General features: G+C 36.9%; 1 pseudogene; it reads left to right on the plus strand.

Annotated features, from left to right (window-relative positions):
* Positions 1-1,171: 1,171 nt before the first annotated feature.
* Positions 1,172-1,292, plus strand: LOC129478217 (uncharacterized; annotated as a pseudogene).
* The last annotated feature ends 13,337 nt before the right edge of the window (positions 1,293-14,629 follow it).

Below are 14,629 nucleotides of genomic sequence, written 5' to 3' on the forward strand. Positions count from 1 at the left end.
ACTACAGGCGCCCGCCACCACGCCCGGCTAATTTTTTGTATTTTTAGTAGAGACGGGGTTTCACCGTGGTCTAGATCTCCTGACCTCGTGATCCGCCCGCTTCGGCCTCCCAAAGTGCTGGGATTACGAGAGTGAGCCACTGCGCCCGGCCTGGTGAACTATTTTCTAATTGGCTTTGTGTTTTCTCCATTTACTTATGAGTTATTTAGAAGTGAGTTGCTGAATTTTGAAATATTTGAGAATTTTCTAAATGCATTGTTTTGTTTTTATATATTTCTTATCATTTTACTTGTAGTTAGAAAACATATTCTAAATAATTTCAAACCTTTGAAACTTACGAAGACTTATTTTATGGCCTAGTATATGGTCTATCTTGATAAATATTCCATGAACACTGAAATAATATATGTTTTGAAGTTGCTAAATAAAATTTTCTATAAATATTTATTTGCATATTCATTGAAAACAATATTAAATTATACTGTATATTTAGTAAGATAAATAATGATCCCCCAAAGATTTCCATGTCCTAATCCCCAGAACCTGTGCAAATGGCTTTTGCAGATGTGATTAAGGCTCTTGATTATTCTGGATTATCCAGGTAGGCAAATGTAATTAGAAGGGTTCACAATAAGGAGGTAGGAAACTAAGAGAAGGAGGTATTACAATAAATATGTAATGACAATTGGAGTGATGTGGCTGTGAGCCCAGAAATGCTGACAACCTCTAGAACCTAGAAAAGACAATGAATGAATTCTCTGTTGGTTCCTCCAAAAGGACTGCAGCTCTTCTCACACTTTGATTTTGTCTTCCATAAGGCTTACTTTGGACTTCTACTTTCAGAGTTGACAAGTAATAAATCTGTGTTTTTTAAACCACTAAGTTTGTGATAATTTGTTACAGCAACAATAGAAAACTAATGTATTTCCTTATTCATATTTTGTCCACTTGTTATATCATTTCTGAGAGAAGAATATTTAAATCTCTAATTCTGCCTGTGGTTTTTTATTTCTCATTTAGTTATGTCAATCACTGCTTTATACATTTTTTATAAGTTTGTAATTAAGTGCATGCACATTTTAAGGATTAACCCTTTTATCATTTTGAAATGACACCTCTCCACTCCTTCCAGTTTGACAATCTCAGTTTCTTAATTAGTATGTTTTTGTTCATCGCTTCTTGGCCTTTTGGCTAAGATCAAGTGTAGTATGTTTTTGCTCATTTTAATGTAATTTCTGATGGTCTAGGTTTAAATCTAGCATCTTAACCTCATTTAGGAAATGAGAAATTTTTAATATTCCACTCTGTGTCTTCTACTGGCTTTTTATCTGTAACTCTCGATGGTGGTCATATTGTTAAAGGGATTAAAATGTGCATTTGCAATTATCACATTCCATCTTGAATTAATACAACCCATTTCACATTTAAGAAACTTAAAACCATATAATTCTACTTGCATAATCTCTGTTACTATTTTCTTTGTTTTAATTCAAAATATTTATAAACTCACAATATCATATGATAATTTTTGCTTTACAGTGCTTATGGAAATTTAAATAACTGAATAATATAAAAGCTAATATGTATTTATATTTTCAAATGCTTATAATTTTTTTATTCTTACTTCTTTACTATTGATTCAAATCTCCATTGGTATAATTTCCTTCTTCCTGAAAAACTTTGCGTTAGCATTTGCAAAATCCAGCATGTAGTTTCTATAGATTATGGTGATATAATTATCTCAAATTTCAGTAATTTGGTTTTGCCTTCATCTTGCCTTAATTTTTAAAATATATTTTTGGTGGCTAAAGAATATTAGGTTGAAAGTATTTTCTTTTACCCTCCAATTATATCATTTCTTTGTCTTCCCAGCTCCTTGGTTTTACACACATTCTCCTGTGTGTAATGTATTTTTTATCTGGATATTTAAAGATACTTTTCTTTATTCTTGTTTTAGGACTATTATGACTATACTCTACCTAGATATGGTTTTCTTGATTTATCCTGCTCAGTGTTTGCTGAACTTCCTAAATGCAGGTGCTAATGTTTTTAATCAAATTTGAAATTGTTCAAACAATATTTCTTCAAGTATTTTCCATATAATATCCTTTCTGTTTTGTCCATCTGAAATTCTAATTTTTCCTGTCTTTGTTTGAATCTGATGCTTTTTCAAATTCATTCTTCTATCTTATTTTTAATATGCTTTCAGGTATAATATATAGGTGCTTTAATATGGTTTCCAAATAATTCCTTCATCAGATTATATTAATGAAGCATCTGAGTACTTTTTATGTCCGTTCCTAGCCATTAAATATTCTTTTGCATGTCTAGCTCAGTTTAAAAAAAAATCTATTGGACATTGTGGATGATATTACTCCTTAATTTTAAGGTATTTATTGTTGATAAAAATTCTGCTGTCAGTCAATTATCAATGTAAACCTGAACTCCCACATGGCATCAGCATCAGGGACTTTTTTGAACACTATACCAACAGATTTGACCAAACTTTACTCTGGTTTCCACCTGTTTTAGGTCATTCTCCTAAAGGTAACTCTAGTCCTGTGCTCAATAAAAGGCAATGCTACCAAACTGCAAATTTTCAATTGTCCTTACCCACTTTGTCAAAACATTTTTAGTAATTATCCATTTGACCCCTTCTTGTAATTCCTGATATCTCCAGATCCCCCAGTCCATTTCGTTCTTCCTTTTTTACCTTCCCATTGTCTCTTTTGTTTCTTCTTTTTTTTCTCTTGAAAAACTTCAAGTGGGGGTGTAAATTAGTTCGGCCATTTTAGACAGCAGTTAGGAGATTTCTCAAACAACTGAAAGAACTATCATTTAACCCAGCAATCTCACTATTGGCCGTATATCCAAAGGAAAATAAATAAAAGAAACATGTCCTTGTATGTTTATCACTGCACTATTTTACAATAATAAAGCCATGGAATCAACCTAGGTGCTCATCAAAGATGAATTGGGTAAAGAAAATAAGGAACATACACATGATGTAATCACAAAGCCATAAAAAATAATGAAATCATGTTTTTTCCAGCAACATGGATGCAGCTGGAGGCCATTATCCTAAGTGAATTAATACAAAAAATGGAAAAATAAATGCTGCATGTTCTACTTATAACTGGACGCTAAACATTGGGTATGCATGGACACAAAGAGGGGAACAATAGACACTGGGGACCACAAAAGAGGAGAGGAGGGAAGAGGGGAAGGGTTGAAAAACTACCTATTGGTACTACCTAAATATTAAATAAAAGTTGACAAAAAAATCTTCAGCCACCTTTGTCTTAGTTGAATTTAAGCTGTTTATACTGCAGTCAGTCTCCCAAACTTAAATAAACTGAATAAAATCTGTCTTGGTGCCTTTAACAAGTCTCTGATGTTTTCTTCGATGTCACATATCCCATAAGCAATGTATCTCTATTCACTGCAAGCATTTAATATTACTTTTATATTTGATGCTCTGTAATTGTAATACTAAGTGCCTAGCTCTTAAAAATTATTAATATAATTTTTTGGGCAATCGTGAGTGAGAGTTTGTTCATGATTTGGCTCCTTTCTTGACTGTTTCTGGTGTATACGAATGCTAGTGATTTTTGCACACGTTTGTATCCTGAGACTTTGCTGAAGTGCTTATCAGCTTAGGAAGCTTTTAGGCTGAAAGGATGGAGTTTTCTAGATATAAGACATGTCATTTGTGATCACAAATAATTTGACTTCCTCTCTTTCTAGTTGAATGACTTTCCTTCTTTCTCTTACCTATTGCCCTGGCCACAATTTCCAATACTATGATGAATAGAAGTGGTGAGACAGGGCACCCTTTTTTTTGCTGGTTTTCAAGGAGAATGCTTCCAGCTTTTGCCCATTTAATATGACATTGGCTGTACATCTGTCATATATAGCTCTCATTATTTTGAAGTATGTTCCTTCAATATCTAATTTATTGAGAGTTTTTAACGTGAATGGATGTCGAATTTTATCAATAGCCTTTTCTGCATCTATTGAGGTAATTATGTGTTTTTTTTTGTCTTTATTTCTGTTTATGTGATGAATCACGTTTATTGATTACATATGTTGAACCAACCTTGGACGACAGAGGTGAAGTCTACTCGTTTATGGTGGATAAGCTTTGATATGTGCCACTAGATGCGATTTGCCAGTGTTTTGTTGAGGAATTTTTCACTGATGTTCATCAAGGATATTGGCCTGAAGTTTTCTTTTGTGTGTGTGTGTGTGTATCTGACAGGTTTTGGTATCAGGATACTTGCCTTATACAATGAGTTAGGGAGGAGTCTCTTCTTTTCAATTTTTTGAAATAATGTTGAGAAGGGAAGGTACCAGCTCTTCCTTGTACATCTGGTAAAATTCAGCTGTGAATCTGTCTAGATCTGGGCCTTTTTAGTTAGTAGGTGATATGCTTTGGCTGTATCCCCACCTAAATCTTATCTTGAATTGTAATTCTCATAATCCCTACATTTCCTGGGAAGGACCCAGTGGGAGCTAATTGAATCATGGGGCCAGTTACCTCCATGCTGTTCTCATGATAGTGAGTGAGTTCTCACAAGATCTGAAGATTTTATGAAGGGCTTTCCCCATCTTCTGTCTACAATTCTGCTTGCTGCCACCATTTGAAGAAGGACGTATTTGCTTCCCCTTACGCCATGATTGTAAGTTTCCTGAGGCCTCCCAAGCCATACTGAACTTTGAGTCAATTAATCCTCTTTTTTTTATATAAATTATCCAGTCTTGGGTATTTCTTCGCAGCAGTGTGAGAACAGACTAATATAACAAATTGTTACTCATAGAGTGGGGTGGGGTGTTGCTATAAGGATACCTGAAAATGTGGAAGTGACTTTGGTTGAGTAACAGGCAGAGGCTGGAACAGCTTGGAGGGCTCAGAATGAGATAGGAAAATGTGGGAAAGTTGAGAACTTCCTAAAGACTTGGAGGACTCAGAAGACAGGAAGATGTGGGAAAGTCTGGAACTCCCTAGAGACTTGAATGGTCTTGACCAAAATGTTGATGTTGATATTGAAAACAAAGTCCAGGCTGAGGGTCTCAGATGGAGATGAGGAACTTGTCGGGAACTGGAGCAAAGGTTACTCTTGTTATGCTTTAGCAAATAGACTGGCAGAATGTTGCCCCTGCCCTAGAAATCTGTGGAACTTTGAACTTGAGAGATATGATTTAGAGTCTTAGAAATTTCTAAGTGGAAAAGCATTCAAGTAAAAGCAGAGCATAAGAGTTTGAGAAAATTGCATCCAGATGATGCCACAGAAAAATCCCTTTCCTGGGGAGAAATTCAAGTCGGTTGCAGAAATTTGCATAAGTAACAAGATGGGAATGTTAATCACCAAGACAATGGGAAAATGTCTCCAGGGCATGCCAGAGACCTTCACAGCAGTCCCTCCCATCACAAGTCCAGAGGCCTAAGTGGAAAAAATGGTTTCTTGGGCCAGGTCCAGGGTCTGCTTTCTGTGTGTAGCCTAGGGAGTTGGTGCATCCCAGCCACTCCAGCCATGGCTAAAGGGGGCTAAGTAACAACTCAGGGCATGGATTCAGAGGGTCTCAAGCCTTGGCAACTTCCACATAGTGTTGAGCCTGTGGGTACGCAGAAGCCAAGAATTGAGCTTTGGGAACCTATGCCTAGATTTCAGAGGATTTATGGAAATGCCTGAATGTCCAGGCGGAAGTTTGCTGCAAGGGCAGAATCCTCAGGGAGAACCTCTGCTAGGGCAGTAATGAAGGGAAATGGGGGTTGAAGCTGCACACACAGTCCCCACTGGGGCACTGCCTAGTGGAGATGTGAGAAGAGGGCCACCATCCTCCAGACCCCAGAATGATAGATCCACTGATAGCTTGCCCTGTGCACCTGGAAAAACCAAGGAACATTAAATGCCAGCCTGTGAAAGCAGCCAAGAGGGAGCTGTACCCTGTGAAGCCATAGGGGCAGAGCTGCCCAAGGCTGTGGGAGCCCACCTCTTGCATCAGTGAGATCTGAATTTAAGACATGGAGTCAAAGGAGATCATTTAGAACTTTAAGGTTTAGTGAGTGCCCTATTGGATTTCAGACTTGCATTGGGCATGCAGCCCCTTCATTTTGGCCAATTTCTCCCATTTGGTACAGGTATATTTACCCAATACCTGTACCCCCATTGTATCTAGGAAGTAACTAACTTGTTTTTTATTTTACAGGCTCACAGGTGGAAGGTACTTGACTTGTCTCAGATGGGACTTTGGACGTGGACTTTTGAGTTAATGCTGGAATGAGTTAAGAAATTGGGGGACTATTGGAAGGGCATTATTGTGTTTTGAGTTGTGAGGACACGATATTTGGGAGAGGATGGAGTGGAATGATATAGTTTGGCTATGTCCCCACTGAAAACTAATCTCGAACTGTAGTTCCTATAATCCTCACATTTGTAGGAGGGACCCACTGTGAGGTAATTAAATCCCGGGGCCAGTTAATTCCATGCTGTTCTTGTGATAGTGACTTTGTTCTCCCAAGAGCTGATGGTTTTATAAGGGGCTTCCCCTACCTTTGCTCTGCACTTCTCCTTGCTGCCACCATGTGAAGAAGGAAGTCTTTGCTTTCCTTTCCACCATGATTATAAGTTTCCTGAGGCCTCCCGAGCCATGCAAAACTGTGAGTCAATTAAGCTTCTTTCTTTTACAAATGACCTAGTCTCAGGTTTTTCTTTATAGCAGTGTGAGTACAGACTAACACAGTAGGCTTTTTAAAACTGCCTTAATTTCAGAACTCTTTATTGGTCCACCCAGTGTTTAATTTCTTTCTGTATGTATCCAGGACTTTATCCATTTTTTCTAGATTTTCTAGTTTATGTGCATAGAGTTGTTTATAATATTCCCTAATGACTCTTTGTATTTCCGTGGTGTCAGTAGTAATATCCCCCCAATCATTTTTAATTGTGTTTTTTTGAATCTTCTCTCTTTTATTCTTTATTAATCTAGCTGTCTTTTTAATTATTTTTTTGAAAACACAGCTCCCAGATTCATTGATTTTTCAAATAGTCTTTTGTGTCTCAATGTTCTTCAGTTCAGCTCTCTGATTTTGGTTATTTGTTATCTTCTGCTACCTTTGGAATGTGTTTGCTCTCAGTTCTGTAGTACTTTCTTTTGCAATGTTAGGTTGTTAACTTAAGATCTTTCTAACTTATTGATATAGGTATTTAGTGCTATACATTTCTCTCTTAACACTGCCTTAGCTGTGTCTCAGAGATTCTGGTATGTTGTGCTTTTTTCTTACTAGTTTCAAATAACTTCTTGATTCCTACTTTAATGTCATTATTTACCCAAAAGTCACTCAGGAGAAAGTTATTCGAGTTCCATGTAATTATATGGTTTTGAGTGAATTTCTTAGTCTTGGTCTAATTTGATTGTGCTGTGGTCTGAGAGACCGTTTTCTGTGACTTCAGTTCTTTTGCATTTGCTAAGGAGTGCTTTACTTTCAATTATGTGATTGATTTTAGAGGAAATGCAATGAGAGGAATATATATTCTATTGTTTTAGGGTCTGTAGATAACTATCAGGTCCATTGGATCTAATGTTGATTTCAGGTCCCGAATATCTTTGTTAACTTTCTATCTTGATGGTCTATCTAATATTGTTAGTGGGGTGTTAAAGTCTGCTACTATTATTATGTGGGAGTTTAAGTATCTTTGAAGGTCTCCAAGAACTTTCTTTATGAATCTGGGTGCTCCTGTGTTACACACATATATATTTAGGATAGTTAGCTCTTCATGTGGAATTGAATTATTTACCATTATATAATGCCCTTCTTTGTCTTTTTTGATCTTTTCCATAAAAGGAATAAAAAACCTAGGAATACAGCTAACTAGGGAGTTGAAAGAACTCCACAAGTAAAACTACAAACCACTGCTCAAATAAATCAGAGATGAAACAAACAAATGGAAAAACATTTCATGATCATGGATAGAAAAGATTAATATCATTAAAATGGCCATACTTCTCAAAGCAATTTATATATTCAATGTTATTCTTATTAGCCTACCATTGACATTCTTCACAGAACTAGAAAAAGCTATTTTAAAATTCATATGGAACCTAAAAAGAGCCCTAATAGCCAAGGCAATTATAAGCAAAAGTAACAAAGCTGGAAGCATCACACTACCTGACTTCAAACTATATGACAGGGGTGCAGTAATCAAAACAGCAAGGTGTAATGCTGTTTTAAGAACAGACACATAGACCAGTGAGACAGATTAAAGGTCCCAGAAATCAGACTGCACACCTACAGCTATCTGACCTTCGACAAACGTGACCAAAAAAAAAAAAAATGGGGAAATGACTCCTCATTCAATAAATGGTGCTGGCATAACTGGCTAGCCATTTGTAGAAGACTGAAACTGAATCCCTTCTTTACTCCATATACACACATTAACTCAAGATGGCTTAAAGACTTAAATGTAAAACCCAAAACAGACGCTTTTCAAAAAGAAGACATACATGTGGCCAAAAATAGTACGAAAAACAAAAAAAAGCTCAACATCACTGATCATTAGAGAAATGCAAATCAAAATCACAATGAGATACCATCTAACACCAATCAGAATAGCTCCTATTAAGAAATAAAAAAATAACAGATGCTGGCAAAGTTGTAGAACATTTTTACACTGTTGTTGGGAGTGCAAGGAGGGTCGGCCATTATGGAAGACAACGTAGCAATTCCTGAAAGGCCTAGAGACAAAAATACCATTTGACCCAGCAATCCCATTTCTGGGTATATATCCAGAGGAATATAAAATCGTTCTGTTATAAAGATACATGTATGTGTATGTTTGTTGCAGCACTATTCACAAGAGCAAAGACATGGAATCAATCTAAATGCCCATCAATGATAGACTGCATAAAGAAAATGTGGTACATATACACCAAGGAATACTATGCAGCCATAACACAGAATGATATCATGTCCTTTACAGGGACATGGATGGAGCTGGAGGTCATTATCATTAGCAAACTAACACAGAAACAGAAAAGCAAATACCACATATCCTCATTTATAAGTGGGAGCTAATTGATGAGAACACATGGACACATAGAGAGGAATAACACCCACCGGTGCTTTTCAGAGGGTGAAGGGTGGTGGAGGGAGAGGCTCAGGAAAAACAACTAATGGGTGGTAGGCTTAATACTCGAGTGATGAAACAATCTGTACAGCTCACCCCCATGGCACAAGTTTACATATATTAAAAACCTGCACTTGGACCCCTGAACTTAAAACTAAAGTTTAAAAAAATATTATTTTTGTTTTACTTGGAACTCAGAGGGTACTTTGATAAACCCTATGATGATTCAGAGATTCATTATTTAAATAAAGATTTTAAAAGTTAGCATTTTTGAGAATGCCAGTATATCCCCATTCAAAATAAACAATGAAGTATTTTATCTCACCAGTAACTTCATCTGAAAAAAGGCAGGCCACTTTGCAATCTAGAGGCCTATACTCTGTAGTTGGAATACTTCTTTACCACGTTTATTGAGTAACTTGGATAAATATCCTGTTTGCATAGGGCCGTTTAGGGGCTTGGAAGTAGAAAATATAAAATATGATGGGCTTCTGAATAGAAGAAAAAAATTGTAAATTACATATCTGATAAAGGGTTGGTATCCAGAATATATCAAAAAATACCTCTTTATAGCTCAACAACAACAACAACAAATAACCTGGTTATAAAATGGGCAAAGAACTTGCACAGAAATTTCTCCATAGATGATATCCAAATGGCCAACAGGCATATTAAAAATGCTCAACATCATTAGTCCTTAGTTAAATGCAAACCCAAACCGCAATGAGATATCACCTTACACCCACGAGGATGGCTACTATATTAAGTTTGCTAAGGAATCCATAACAAATACCACAGACTGGGTGGCTTAAACAGCAGAGAGTTATCTTCTCAAAGTTCTGTAGGCTTAGAAGTTCAAGACGAAGGTGTCAGCATGTTTCATTTCTCCCCATACTGTTCTCCTTGTGTATTAGTCCTTTCTCACACTGTTATAAGAAATATCCAAGACTGGATAATTTATAAAGAAAAGAGATTTAATTGACTTGCAGTTCTGCATTGCTGAGGAGGTCTCAGGAAACTTACAATCATGGTGGAAGGCAAAGGAGAAGTAGGCACCTTCCTCACAGGGCAGCAGGATGGGTGAGTGCAAGCAGGGGAAATGCCAGAAGCTTATAAAACCATCAGATCTCGTGAGACTCACTTATTATTATGAGAACAGCATGGGGGAAACTGCCCCCATGATCCAATTACCTCCACCTGATTCTGCCCTTGACATGTGAGGATTATGGGAATTATAATTTAAGATGAGATTTTGGGTAGGGACACAGCCAAGCGATGTCACCTTGACTAGCAAATGGCCATCTGCTCTCTGTGTCTTCCCATTTTTATCCCTATATGTGCACATACCTGGTCTTGCAGTTGTTGTCCAAATTTTCTGGTCTTATAAGGATACAAGTCAGACTGAATTGGGGCCTACCTTAACAGTCTCATGTTAGCTCCATCAGCTCTTTAAAGGACTTGTGTCTAAATATAGTCACATTCTGAAAGTACTAGGGGTTAGAGTTTCAACATATAAATTTTGTGGGATACATTTCTGTCCATAACAACTACTATCAGTACAAACAGACAAATGAACAAACAAACAAAAAAGCAAAGCAGAAAACAAAAAGTGTTGGAAAGTATGTGGAGAAATTGGAATACTTTCAAACTTTTAGTAAATTATAAAATGAAGAAACTGCAATGGAAAACAGTATAGTAGTCCCCCCCAAAATTAAAAATGACACTACTATATGATCAAGCAATCTCTCTTCTGGATATATCTCTAAAATAATTAAAGGCAGAAACAAGAGATATTTGAACACTCATGTTCATAGCAGCATTAATCTCAATAGCTAAGAAGGGGAAGCAAAATCAATGTCCTTTGATAGATGTATAAATAAACAAAATGTGGTACACACATACAGTGGCATATTATTTGGCCTTAGAAAGGAAAATAAATCTTGTCACGTATTTGACATAGATAAACTTTGAGGACATTATGCTAAGTGAAATCAGCTAGTGACAGAGAGACAAATATGTATGCCTACATTTATATGAGGTATATACGTAGTCAAATTCATAAAGGCAGAAAGTAGGATATTGCTTATTAGGTGCTGGACAGAGAGAGAAATTTTAGTTGTTTAATGGGTATAGAATTTTAGTCTTGCAAGATGAAATAGTTTTGGAGATCTGTTGTACACCAATGTGAGTATACCTAACATTACTGATGTACACTTAAAAATGATTAGGATGGTAAATTTTATGTTACGTGGGGTTTTTATTAACCACAATTAAAAAGAAAAAGATTGGAAGAATTAAACTAAAATGTTGCACCCTTGTCATTGAGTGGAAGGTACTAACCTTGGATGAAAGAAAGCAGAGGTTATAGACAGCAATCACCTTAACAATGTCTAGTAATAAACCTATTTTAGTTATTTCCGTAACTGAGCATGATGCTCAGTTTTGACTCATTGTTCTCTTCAACCCTTGGGAATTCTTCAAATTCTCAACTGACAGCACAAATTTGCAAAATAGAGGAATTTTAAAATCTTGTAATATATAAAATAAAACAAACACCCTCTCAAAAAATAATGGACTAAGAGGACTGGGGATGAACCATAGAGGGTCCTGTGGGCATAATGCCTGAAGATTGTTGTTTCTTTTGTTAATGCCCACTAGAGAATATATATATATCACTAAAAACCCAAGTAGAAATTATGTTTTGACAACTTGCCATCAGCCAGACTTCAAGTTTGGCACAATGGACACATAAATCAAGTAGCAATGATGACATTAATGGATGTAATAAGTGAATCCAAGAGGATGCACTCCCATTTGCTAAAGCTGATTCAGTTATAGCCAATGACAAATAGCATATCTTTCAGTGGCCAATGCTCAGAAACTGTATTAGTCAGGGTTATCCAGAGAAACAGAAACAATAAATAGAATGTATGCATGTGTATATGTGCATGTGTATGTGTGTGTAGCGTGCATATATATGCGTATAAAGGTTTACTATATAAAAAATTGGCTCATTCATTTGTGGAGGCTGAGAAATCCCAAGATCTCCAGTTGGCCAGCTGGAGAATCAGGAGGGCCGGCGATATAAATTCCAATCTGAATGTCGACAGGCTCAAGACTCAAGAAGAGCCAGTGATCTGCTTACAGTCTGAAGGCTGGAAATCACTCATTTCTCAGTTTAACAATCAGGCAGCAGAAGTTCCCTCTTAATCAGCCTTTTTCTTCTATTCAGGTCTTCAATTGATTAGATAAGGCCCACTCATACCAAAGAAGACAACCTACTTTATTCAGTTTAGAGATTCAAAAGTTAATCTTGGCAGGGTGCCGTGACTCATGCCTGTAATTCTAGGAATTTGGGAGGCTGAGGTAGGAGGATCACTTGTAGTCAGGAGCAGGAGTTCTAGACCAGCCTGGACAACATGGCAATACCCCGTCTCTACTAAAGATACAAAAATTAGCTGGGTGTGTTGGTGGGCATCTGTTATCCCAGCTACTTGGGAGGCTGAAGCAGGAAAATCACTTGAACCTGGGAGGTGCAGGTTGCAGTGAGCTGAGATGGCACCACTGCCCTCCAGCCTGGGCAACAGAGTGAGACTCTGTCTCAAAGGAAAAAAAAAAGTTAATCTCATTCAGAAACACCCTCACAGACACACTGAAAATAATATTTGTCAAAATGTGTGAGCACTCTGATGGTACAGTCAAATGGAAACATAAAAGTTTCACATCAGAAAGACTCAGTATGCCATTATCTCTTGGGGACCAACCAGCTTTTTGGTGTCCAGTTTATTACACTGTACCCCTTTTACCCTGGAAGGAACAATGACTCATCTTGACTGGAATCAACATATGTTTCAAGTTTATAAATTTCAACCTGAAGGACCTAAGTATCTAAGGCAACATCACTCTTTAAGAGCTTTAGAACACTGGATCCCCAGTCTTACAGAGAACCAAAGCAACATTTTTATCAGAAAAAAGATGTATCAGTGAGCATATGGCCCCTATTAACTCTATTATGTACTGCAACTATGTTGGATTAATAGAATAACAGAGGCATAGCTGAAGCACCAGCTTAGAGATGATGCACTGTTAGGATAAAGGGCCATCCTCTAGGATGCTGGATATATCCTAAATTAAAAACTGCTACATAATGCTGTATCCCTAAGAAGTTGAACACATAGTTTCAAGAACTGACAGACAAAAGTAGGAACAATCCTACTCATAATGACTTCCAGTGATCTACTTGGATAATTTGTTCTTTTCCTCCCCAAAATTCTAGGCTCTGCAGGTTTATATGTCTCTGTTCCTAGAGATATATGCTTCCGCCAGGGAAAATTACAGAAAGTATCTAGTTTCATGTTAACCAATTACTAACTGCATAGTATCTTTGATCTCCTTATGCCAAGAGACCAGGAGGAGAAAAGAATTCACAATTCTTACTGAGGTAATTGATTCTAGTATTCTAAGGAGATATTGTTTCTGATTCACAATGGAGTCAGAAAAAAATATATATGATACCTAAGTGATTCATTCACTTGAATGTCTCTCAGTGTTTCTTTGATCAATTTTGATAAATTGACAGATGTAAAAGCAACAGCATAAAAAAAGGCCTGGTGACTCAGACTCAGAACCTTCAAGGGCTTGGTCTGAACATGCCATCAAGTAAGCCACTTAGATAAACAGAGGTGGCCTCTGAAGATGAAGATCTTGGAGGATTGGTAGAGGAAGGATATGATGATTGTCAGTGAAATCAGCACTGACAGCAAGGGCTGTAGGTCACCTCTCTACCACTCCTCTTAGTTTTCCCAGGAAATGACAATAACTATCTTCCTGAAAAGGCTATTCTCATATGTGGTGGGCTATAACGAATGCTAATTCCTTCTTCTGGACTGGGAAATTCACTCCCAAGATGCTTGAAGAGCTGACTGCTGACAGCTCACAGTTGAGTCCCTGCCCATGAATTTCCTTAACCAAAGTGACCTGCCTCAACGAAGTTTATGGTCTTATCCCGGGGACAGCCTGCTTCTAGTGATTGTTTCATGAGGGAATAAAATATGTGAGCCCCTTAACTTGGAACAACTCCAAAATGTCATCTCAGCTCTACAGCATCGTTTGCAGCATTTGCCTAAGTCCTTTTTTGCAAATGCATCATAGTCTATATTGTCCTTCTGCCCAGTCCTACTTCCTTAACTCCCTTAAAAGTGTTTTTGTTTCATTTTGTTTTCCTGTTTGATCTATCACTGTTACGCGCATGGGGCAAAATCTGTAGTGATGTGTTGAGGGGAAATCTTTAGATTTATCAGACGAATTTATTTTTATTTTATTGTATAAATTCCTTTTTCAACATCATAAGTATGTATCTATCCAGTTTTCCTGTATTTTAAATTCTAGTATGTCAGCATCTTCATTCTTCACGAATTTTAGTAAAATGACTTCTGAAGAGTAGACTAAATTAAATATTTGTTAGTGATAAATTTAAAGAAAGTTTCACAAAGAAAAGGAAAATA

This window comes from Symphalangus syndactylus, chromosome 2 (assembly GCF_028878055.3).
Source record: "Symphalangus syndactylus isolate Jambi chromosome 2, NHGRI_mSymSyn1-v2.1_pri, whole genome shotgun sequence".
In the NCBI taxonomy this organism is placed as follows: domain Eukaryota; kingdom Metazoa; phylum Chordata; class Mammalia; order Primates; family Hylobatidae; genus Symphalangus; species Symphalangus syndactylus.